Below are 11,280 nucleotides of genomic sequence, written 5' to 3' on the forward strand. Positions count from 1 at the left end.
GGGAGGGGGTACACTGGGGGGCTTGGATACACAGAAACCCAGTGAGGCTCGTGACAGAGGTCATAGCCGTATCCAGTGCTGGCGATGCCATGAAATGGGCCATATTGCTGCCAACTGTCCCCTGTCAGTGGAGCCAATGGACTGCAACCAGACCCGGCGAATGTCACTGTTTGCCCGGCCGGTTCTGGCTGCCGAGTCAGTCACGGATGCAGAACCCCAAGTGTGTATGGTCACAATCGGTGGTCACACGGTGGAAGCCTTGCTAGACTCAGGGAGTCTGGTTACCCTGGTGCGGGGAACTTTGGTTGATCCTGGACTGTACAGTGGGCGTAAAGTGGGAGTGTTGTGTATACATGGGGACACTCGCGAATATCCCACTGCTGTCATCAACCTACATACACCTTGTGGTACTATTACCCATGAAGTGGGGGTGGTGGGGACCCTGTTTCATGAGGCTATTATCGGCAGAGACTTACCGGTGTTTTGGGACCTCTGGAGACGAAGACCCACCTCAGGTGCTGTTGCAGATAATGGACGTCAGGTATGTCCGGCCTTGGCCCCTGAACCCTTTGAGGCCGATGTACCCACGCCAGCAGTAGGGGTGACCCCATGTGATGAATTCTCTCCCCTAGAGGTCCTAGCTGGTGAGGTCGAGGGCCACGAGGAGGTGGCCGACATGCCGGACCTTGAGTTTTCCCGTGAGAATTTTGGGGCTGCACAGCTACAGGACCCTACCTTGTTTAAAGCACGGGAGAATGTTAAGGTGATAAATGGGGTACTCCAAATACCAGGGGCTGACAAAATATACCCCCGAATGGTGATTGTTGGGGAGCTGTTATACAGGGTCGACCAGATACGGGGTGAGGAGGTTGAGCAACTTGTAGTACCCCAATCTCACCGTAGGCTGGTGCTAGAGTTGGCACACAAACATGTGCTGGGAGGGCACTTAGGTGCTGAGAAGACCCGGGAGAGGATCCTGCAGAGATTTTTCTGGCCCGGGGTGTGGGAGGAGGTAAACCGGTATTGTAGCTCCTGCCCTGAGTGTCAACTTACTGCCCCGGTGTCCCACTTCAGGAGTCCTTTGGTCCCGCTACCAATCATCGAGGTGCCATTTGAACGGATTGCAATGGATCTGGTTGGCCCCATAGTCAAATCCTCCAGGGGGCACCAATACATCCTGGTTATCCTGGACTACGCTACGCGGTATCCCGAGGCGATTCCATTAAGGAACACCTCCTCCAAAAATATTGCTAGGGAGCTGTTCCAGGTATTCTCACGCACAGGCCTCCCCAAGGAAATCTTGACTGACCAGGGTACCCCATTCATGTCTAGGGTAATGAAGGAGATGTGTAAGTTACTGCAGGTTAAACAGCTCCGCACCTCTGTGTATCATCCTCAGACAGATGGCCTAGTCGAGAGGTTTAACAAGACCTTGAAGGGGATGCTAAAGAGGGTGGTCAGCAAGGATGGGAAGGACTGGGATTGTTTGTTGCCCTATTTGATGTTTGCCATACGTGAAGTTCCCCAGTCCTCCACGGGTTTCTCACCCTTTGAGCTGTTATATGGCCGTTCCCCACGTGGGCTTTTGGATATAGCCAAGGAGACCTGGGAACAGGAGAGGACCCCCCAACGTAGTGTGATAGAACACGTCTCCCTTATGCAGGACCGCATAGCGGCGGTAATGCCCCTTGTAAAGGAGCACATGACAAGGGCACAAGAGGCCCAGTCTAGGGTCTACAATAGGTCAGCCAGACTCAGGACCTTTAACCCAGGCGACAGAGTGCTAGTTCTGGTGCCCACCGTTGAGAGCAAGTTCTTGGCAAAATGGCAAGGACCATATGAGGTCACGGAGAAAGTGGGGGAGGTTAACTACAAGGTATCTCAGCCGGGGAGGAGGAAACCCGAACAGATATACCACGTGAACCTCCTAAAGCCATGGAGGGAAAGAGAGTCCCTGATAGCTGTGGGAGTAGGAAAAGCGTCTGTCCCCGAGAAGGTGACACCGGAGGTGGGTGTACCCGATGCCAAGGTGCCTGAAGTACTGATCTCGGAGTCCCTCTCCAGGGCCCAGATTCAGGAAGCGAAGGAGTTTGTGCTCCGAAATGTGGATGTGTTCTCTAAGTTACCGGGACGTACTTCAGTCATCAAGCATGATATCATAACCGAACCCCACATCCGGGTACACCAAAAACCCTACCGGGTCCCTGAAGCGCGCTGGCTTGCCATATCCGAAGAAGTCAGGCAGATGTTAGACCTGGGGGTTATCGAGGAGTCTAAAAGTGACTGGTCGAGTCCTATTGTGTTGATTCCCAAACCTGATGGTTCTCTACGGTTCTGCAATGATTTTAGGAAGTTGAACGAGGTGTCCAAATTTGATTCTTATCCCATGCCCAGGGTTGACGAGTTGATAGAACGACTTGGACAGGCTAGGTTCTTCTCCACCCTTGACCTGACGAAAGGGTATTGGCAGGTACCCCTTACTGACAGGGCCAAAGAGAAGACCGCTTTTGTTACCCCTGACGGGCTTTTTCAGTACGTGGTACTCCCCTTTGGGCTACATGGGGCTCCCGCCACATTCCAGAGGTTAATGGATCTCGTGCTAAAACCTCACCGGAGTTATGCCTCGGCCTATCTGGATGACATCATAGTTTATAGTAACGATTGGGAGAGTCACCTGGCCAAGGTGCAAGCAGTGGTAGACTCCCTGAGGGCAGCAGGGTTGACAGCGAACCCCCAAAAATGTGCTCTGGGTCTGGAAGAGGCCCGTTACCTGGGGTACCGTATTGGGCGAGGTGTCATCAAACCCCAAGTAAATAAAGTGGAGGCGATCCAGCAGTGGCCACGACCTATGAGCAAGAAGCAAGTGAGGGCTTTCCTAGGCATAGTGGGCTATTATCGACGATTTATCCCCGATTTTGCTACCATAGCGGCACCCCTGACTGACCTGACCAAGGGTAGCAGGGCGGTGATGGTAAAGTGGAGTGAAGAGGCTGAGGGGGCGTTTCAGCGACTTAAGACGGTTTTGTGCGAGGGACCGGTACTGATCACCCCTGACTTCACCAAGACCTTTATTGTGCAGACTGACGCTTCTGACGTGGGCTTAGGGGCTGTCCTGTCCCAAGTAGTGGAGGGCGAGGAACATCCCGTTACATTCCTGAGCCGCAAGCTCACACCCCCTGAGAAGAACTATAGCATAGTTGAAAGGGAGTGCTTGGCGATAAAATGGGCTCTGGAATCCCTGAGATACTACTTGATAGGGCGACAGTTTACACTGGTGACCGATCACTCTCCCCTCACCTGGATGAGTCAGGCCAAAGAGAGGAACGCCAGGGTCACAAGGTGGTTCCTAATGTTGCAGAATTTCAAATTCACGGTAGAACATCGAGCAGGAAAGCTGCATGGGAATGCCGATGCCCTGTCTCGTACCCACTGTCTGATGGCCAAAAGTGTTCGCCCCCACAGGGTCAAACAGAGGGGGAGGGTATGTGAGACACTGAAGGGGTTAACTGTGGATGGGCGGTATGTTTCCCCTAGGTTTTGCTATTATGCAAGGCCTTAGTGCTGAGGTTGGGTGTCCAGCACCTTGGACACAGGTGATGGGAGCAGCCCAATCAGTTTTTTTTTTAAACCGCTCAGCAGAGCTGGAAGTGTTGTCTCTCTCTGGAAGGAGGCTGGAGAGCACACAGCCCTGACCTCTGTGCCTGGAGCAGCCAAGTGATTTTGTATAGTGGTGAGTTAGTGGAATACTTGTATAGTTAGCACCCTGACGGGTAGGATTTTTGTTTATTTAATGCCTGAATGTAAAGGCTGTTTTATTTTGCTGCTACAATAAACGCAGGCGAGACCTGTTTTGGACTGTACCTTGGTGTCACTGTCTTGAACTGCATCACAGCACCCCGCTACCACGGTCTCTACTGGGCCAAATCTCCCACAATATATATATAGTATGTGTGTGTATTTGCTGTATGTATGTACAATGTGTGTATATGGTGTATCTACTGTTTGTATATGTTTATATATATGCTGTATATATGCTGTATTTGTGATATTTATAAGCGCTTCTATTTTGTACTTCATGGTGGTACACTGTATGCATTTTATACTACATTGCGGCACACTGTATGCATTTTATACTACATTGCGGCACACAGTATGCGTTTTATACTACATTGCCGCACACTGTATGCATTTTATACTACATGGTGATACACTGTATGTATTTTATACTACATGGCGACACACTGTATGCATTTTATACTACATGGCGAAACACTGTATGCATTTTATACTACATGGCGGTACGCTGTATGCATTTTGTACTACATGGCGGTACGCTGTATGCATTTTGTACTACATGGCGGTACGCTGTATGCATTTTGTATTACATGGCGGTACGCTGTATGCATTTTATACTACATGGCGGTACGCTGTATGCATTTTATACTACATGGCGGTAAGCTTTATCTATCTTATACTATATGGTGGCACACTATGTGCATTTTATACTACATGGTGGTGCGCTGTATGCATTTTGCATTGCTTTATTTACACTCTAAACCAATATGATGGATCTGATCCTGACACTCCCTGATATATTACATATATGTGCGGGGGGGGGGGGGCATCTCTCTATGGCTCGCCTCAGGCAGCAGACAGGCTTGCCCCTGGCAGACAGCACCCCTGGCTACAATGCGAGGTATTTTGGATTGATTAAACGGAAGCGAAACATCCGTATGGTGTTAATGAGCAATGGAATTTTAATGTATTTTCGTAATAGTTATATTTGGTTGTTAGTAAAAGCATAGAGGAGAGGTTATTTTGTTAAGGAATCGGGAGGTATTATGAATGTGTGGTTGGGTGAAATTATGTCATGGAATTCCTTGATATAAGCTTACCTGTGAAAAACCTGCAAGTGTTTAGTATGGCAAACAAACATTTAATGTAAAGAAAAGGACTAATGGACTAAGATGAGTTTCAAAAAAAATATTTTATCTTAAGCTGATTGCATGGTGATGTTTTTTAATGTTATTTTTTGTTGAATACATTTTTTTCTGCAAAAAGTATTGCAAGCTAAAAGCTTGTCGGTGGCATTAACTTGTTGCATGGACTGTGGATTTGCGAGGTTAGGAGGGACCTTGCCTTTATACCCTGATTAAAATTTTGCCATAAATATTGAAACACGTATTTTATGTACCAGACTTTGACCCAGACATGAATCACAAAAATGGCTGTAAAATGGGGGTAGTAATACTAGGCTTTGTTGTCATAATGGGTGCAACTCAACACCTTATAAGGCATGTATCTGCTGGATTTATTTTCATACATTCTTTTTTGTTGTCGTTTGTTTTGTTTATGACCTGCTAAAACTCTTTAACCCCTACAGGACACAGCCTATTTTGGCCTTTAGGACTCGGCCCCATTTTTCAAATCTGCCCTGTGTCACTATAAGTGCTTATAGCTTTGGAACGATATAAGATATCCAGGGGATTTTGAGATTGTTGTCTCGTGACACATTGTACTTCAAATTAGTTCAAAAATTCTTTATTTTCAAAGTTCTAAATTCTCGACTTTTGATGCAGATAGTCATTGCACCCAAATAAATTCATAACTTGCATTTCCTAAATGTCTGCTTTATGTTGGCATGGTGTTTTAAGATTCCACATATTTTACTAGAATGTTATGAGGCTCAGAATTTGGTTGGCATTTTTAAAATTTTTGGGAAAATCACCAAAACTAATATTTAGATGGACCTGCTGAACTTTTAATTGACTTTGAGAGGCCTAAATAATAGCTAGAATTGTTAATGACCCCATTATGGAAACAACACTCCTCAACGTATGAAAAACCACTTTTAAGAAGTTTGTTAACCCTTTAGGTGTTTTATAGGGGTTAAAACAAAATGCAGGTGCAGTCTACAAATTGTAATATTTTTTGACAATACATTCATTTTGGGTGGAAAATTAAACCTTTGTAATGGATTAAATGAAAAAAGGCTCCCCAAAGTTTGATACCTAATCTCTCCCGAGTACAGTGATACCCCATATGTGGTGGTAACCTGCTGTATGGGCGCACGGACGGGTATAGAAGGGAAGGAGGCGCCATGCAGATCAGATTTGCTATGTCACATTATACAGGCTATAATTTTTTTTTTTTTTTTTTATTGTGGACCTATAGGGGCTAATTTTTTTTTCACATGAGATGCACTTTTATGGTACATAATTTTGGGGCATAAATAGCTAATTGGTGAGATTTTATTAACTCTTTGTTGGTGGAGGAAATGAAAATCATCAATTTTTAAGAACATTTTTATTTTTTTTTTGGCCGTTTACCATACCGTAAAAAAAGTATATTATTTTTATTCTACGCGTCACCACGATTACAAAAATACCTCATTTACATAGTTTTTTATTTTTTCCCATTTTTACTGAATAGAAAGTAATTTGGCGAAAATAATTTTTTTATTTTTTCGCTTACAAATCTGGTTAAGGGCTTATTTTTTGCGAGAAGGATTGTTCTTTTTAGTGGTATTATTTTGGAGTGCTTAACTTTTTAAAATCACTTTTTAGAGCATTTTTTTAAAGGGTATTAATTAAAAATTAAGCATTTTTTGAGGTTGTTTTTTACGAGGTTCACTTTGCAGGTCCAATAATGATTCTGTTTTATTATGCAAATTTTATTTATGTATTTTATTCAATTTTCTGAATGAAAACTAATTTGGAGAAAATTTGATTCATTTAAGCTTCCCCAACTTTTCATATGCAGAACTTAATTTTCGGCAAATCTGGTTAGGGGCTTATTTTTTGCGAGAAGAGTTGTTCTTTTTAGTGGCCTAATTTTAGAGTGCGTAACTTTTTTAAATCACTTTTTAGAGAATTTTTTTAAAAGTATTAATTAAAAATTATCTTTTAGTGACTTGGGACACAGAGCATAATGTGCATATACATGGGATTCCTTCCCATCCAGACTATGTGCCCAAATTGGCCGTTCCCTCTCCCCCTTTTCTCGTGAATTCTCCCTCTTTCTGTAATTTTCTTCTTAACTTTTAGTGACTTGGGACGTCGAACGTTTGCCTCCTTGCCTTCCTTTTCTCTGATGTGTCTGATACAAACCTTTGAGCCCTCAACTCCTCGTCAATTGTTGAACCACCTTACCAGAACCATTGGATACCTTCACGGTTCCCGGATGCCTTGGGCCCCTTCTGGATCCACCATCATGGGGACGGCCCCCTGGACCACTTCTATATACTTAACCTCCTCTTCTTGGATGAATTATGTATATTTGACATTTTCGTCTATGTGATTTTGCATATCAATTGGATGCTACACCTCACTTTTCATTTTAAAATATATTTGTGATTATAGCATTTTTTATATGGAGCCTTCCTCCCCCTTTTTTAGCCCTGGGGTTTTATGGTCGCCCTCACCGAGACCCAGTCCTGAGGTACTAAAACAGCATCGACATTTTGCATCAGGACGCATTGACATCTTGCATTAGGACGCAGGCGCCTAGTCCTACTTAATAAGACTAGTAAGCACCTTAGTATTGTACCTCACATTTTTTTGCAGTCGACATTAGTATGATCGCAATCATATATATATTTTTGTTGTTTGGCACTAACACCTACTTCACCTAGCTGAAATTGCGCTAAGCGTATTATTCTTTGATATTTTCTTATCTTTCTGTTTTTTTTTAATGTATTTGCCGGCCGGCATTACCTTATTGCGCAAGCGCACTTTCTTTGTCGCTCGCTCCTCGTCCGACTGCTTACTGCGCATGCGCCAACTTGGCAATCGGATTGCGCATGCGCGAGTTCTGTTTATTCTCGCGAGAACCCGCAGCATCACGCACTGCAACGCTGTTTAACCCTTTTTCACAGGTGTGTTTTTACCAGGGGTGCTGGCGATTGGTTGTGGGTGATCACCCAGGGCTTTAAAAGGCAGGCTCCATGGACACAGAGGCACTGACCCCTGAGGAAGTCGCATGACTGCGACGTAACGCGTGGGGTGCCTCTGGCCTCAGGTCCCGGACCACTCTGTCCCATCAGATACCTCCCTCACCTGATGCCATTGTAGCTGCTTGACCTTGCCCTGCTCCTACCTTCACCTTTTAGGACGCCCTCCCCCTTTGGGGACTTCCATAGGACTACATGGGTATTGGTATAGGGTGTTTGGCATGCACATTGTATCATGTACTGACTTTATGCATAGGGGACTAGTGTCTGTTTATTGATTGACCTGTGGCCTGATGTGGATCTCTTTTACTCATATTGATCCACATGTTTTTGTGTACTTGTACACCTTTTTAAATGTTTTTAAAGATTTGAGGTGTGATATCCTCCTTTTTTGGTGTGCTTAGAATTTGTTGCATAATAAAATTTATATTTGTTTCAGCCTATACACACCGGCTTTTTCTTTGTTTGAATTATACTAATTTTAGAGTGCGTAACTTTTTTAAATCACTTTTTAGAGAATTTTTTTAAAAGTATTAATTAAAAATTATCTTTTTTTGCAACGTTTTTTGTGTTTTTTTCCCTGGCGTTTACCGTGCAGGTCCAGTAATGATTCTGTTTTATTATACAGATTGTTACGGACGCAGCAATACCAAATATGTGGCCTTTTTTTGTGTGTTTGTGTTTTTTATAGTTTATTATTTATATTTATTTATTCTAATGTGTTAACTTTACAGTTTTTCACTTTTTTTTTACTTATACAAACTTAAACTTGAACCAGGGATGCTCTGTTCTCTGGTTCACGTCCAATACACTGCTCTACAATACTTTTTCATTGTAGAGCAGTGTAAATTGTCTGAGCATGCGCAGACAGTTTACAGTCAGACCCGGAAGGGGTCTGACTGCTGAGGACATCGGGCAGCACCGGAGCACTAGGCAGACTTCGGGGCTGCCCAGAAGTGGATCGGATCCCCCGTTAAGCGGCACGGGGGATCCAATCCATAGCAGAAACACCCTTACACGCTGTGGTCATGCTTCACCTCAGCGTGTAAGGGGTTAACACCCTCAATCGGAGCCGGTTCCAATCGGGGGTGTTAGCGCACAGTTTCAGCTCTGATTGACAGCTGACAGCCGCTGCTTCTGGTACCGGTGCCAGAAGCATGACGTTATAGTGCGTCCTGGTGCGCTAAGTATCTAGCCACAGGGATGTACTATAACGTCCAGGTGCGCCTAGGGGTTAATAAACTGAAAATAAGAAAAATGGGGGTAGTAGGGGCTATAGGGCTGAAAAAAGGTGGAAATAACAGAACCACAATGGGATGGGGATAGCACTTGAAATAATAACATAACATAAAAAATAATAAAAAGAAATTAAAAAAATTAAAATAATGAAATTGTGTCACAGCAGTTAAAGGCTGGCTATTTAAGAGACAATACTAAATCCAGACACCCTTCTTCTCACTGCAGTTTAAGGCACTCATGGTGTTCAGACCCATTTATTTTCGCTAAGGTAGAAAAAAAAAAAGCAATTGGAAAACCAGACACCAGACATACGCAGACACTGCGTTTAAAGGTGCTATGGGTGTTCCGATCCAGTTATTCTCTCTGTGGTAAATGAAGCAATGGGAAAACCACAAACCCCTTCTCTCAGTGTGGTTAAAGGCGTCTCTGGGTGTTCAGACCCAGATCCAGGAATTCAGATTTGACAACATGTAGGTACTATAAACCCATGTCATTGATAAATGTTGACATTAAGCTATTTGCCAAAATGTTGGCGCTTTGCCTCCAGCCCCTCATTCCTGGTCTTATACACTGGGATCAGTTGGAACTTGTAGCAAGAAACCAAACCCCCCTTATGCATTCTCACAGTTGATGCCCAGAAGGTCTTCGATAGGTTTCAGTGAGTGTTCAGGGAGGCAGTCCTTCGTAAAATATGCCTGGGTCCAAAGATACTACAAGGAATAATGGCACTTTATCATAATTCAATTGCACAGGTCGAGTTCCGATTTGCCAATGGGAGCAGACAGGGGTGCTCTTTATCTACTCTTCTGTACATGTTGGCGATGGAACGTCTGGCAAACATCATAAGGGTAAACCCTGACATTCCTTGGTTAATGGCGGGAAGGCGAGTTTCCCTCTTTGCAGACAATGGGGTATATTTATCAAGTGTCTGAAAGTCAGAATATTCCTAGTTGCCCATGGCAACCAATCACAGCTCAGATTTCATTTTACCAGTGCTCATGAATATTTTAAAGGGGAGCTGTGATTGGTTGCCATGGGCAACTAGGAATATTCAGACACGTGATAAATCCGCCCAAATATCATCTAAGTGATATCCCCTTGAACTTCACTACCATCCCTGTTGAAAGAATTCAACACTTATGGTGCCCTAAGCAACTTCAAAGTCAGCATACACAAATCGAAACTTCTCAATGTCACCCTATCCACAGATGAACAGGGACACTTGAAATCCACTTTGGCTTTTAAACTGCCATACCCTATCTGGGAACGTACATACCGGCAGATCCAAAACTTTTGTTTAACTTAAATTATACACCCCTGTTGCAGGCTATCGATAAGGATCTCAAGAATTGGTACAAATTGTCTGTTTCCTGGTTTACATCTTGAAGAGACATATTGCCCACCTCCTTTACCTTTTTTAGACTGTCCCCATTCCTCTTTCGAGATCCTTCTTTAAGCATTTCAAAGGCCAAACTGCTGGTTTGGTGGTGTCACATCCTCTCCTTGGGCTGAGACAAGTGGCCTTGTGACTTGGGAGGTAGTAGAACAGGCTGGGCCAACTGAAGCAGCATGAGAAGCCTGTTTGGTGTCTCAGCAACTGCAGCTCATGTTTACTCTGCAGTTGCCTTGTCATAATTAGAGATGAGTGAACATACTCGTCCAAGCTTGATGCTCGTTCGAGCATTAGCGTACTCGAAACTGCTCGTTGCTCGGACTAATATTTCATCAGCTCGAGAAAATTGCATCTCCCGCCGTTTTGATTTTTGGCGGCCAGAAACAGAGCCAATCACAAGCCAGGAGACTCTGTACTCCACCCAGTATCACGTGGTACACTTACACGTCGATAGCAGGGGTTGGCTGGCCTGATCAGGTGACCCTGGAATATACTAGTCCCTGCCCTCGCTGCTCGGATCATTCTCTGTCTGGATGCCGTTAGGGAGAGAGCTGCTGCTGGTCAGGGATAGCGCTAGGGTGTTATATTAGCTACCTGTTAGGCAGAATTGAGTGTACAAGAACCCAACAGCCCTTCTTAGGGCTAGAATATTTTTTTTCTTTGCTTGTGGCTGGGCTTGCTGGCACTAATAGTGCAG

The 11,280-nt window shown here is 44.4% G+C and overlaps 1 long non-coding RNA gene across 1 annotated transcript in view; it reads right to left on the reverse strand.

The window, feature by feature from the left end:
* Window positions 1-10,710, reverse strand: part of LOC140134058 (uncharacterized) — a 68,574-nt gene extending 57,864 nt beyond the window's left edge. The window contains exon 1 of the long non-coding RNA XR_011856054.1: window positions 10,603-10,710. This is a non-coding gene — a long non-coding RNA (uncharacterized lncRNA). The remainder of the gene's footprint in view (window positions 1-10,602) is intronic.
* Between the last annotated feature and the right edge of the window lie 570 nt (window positions 10,711-11,280).

Source organism: Engystomops pustulosus, chromosome 5 (genome assembly GCF_040894005.1).
Source record: "Engystomops pustulosus chromosome 5, aEngPut4.maternal, whole genome shotgun sequence".
Lineage (NCBI taxonomy): Eukaryota > Metazoa > Chordata > Amphibia > Anura > Leptodactylidae > Engystomops > Engystomops pustulosus.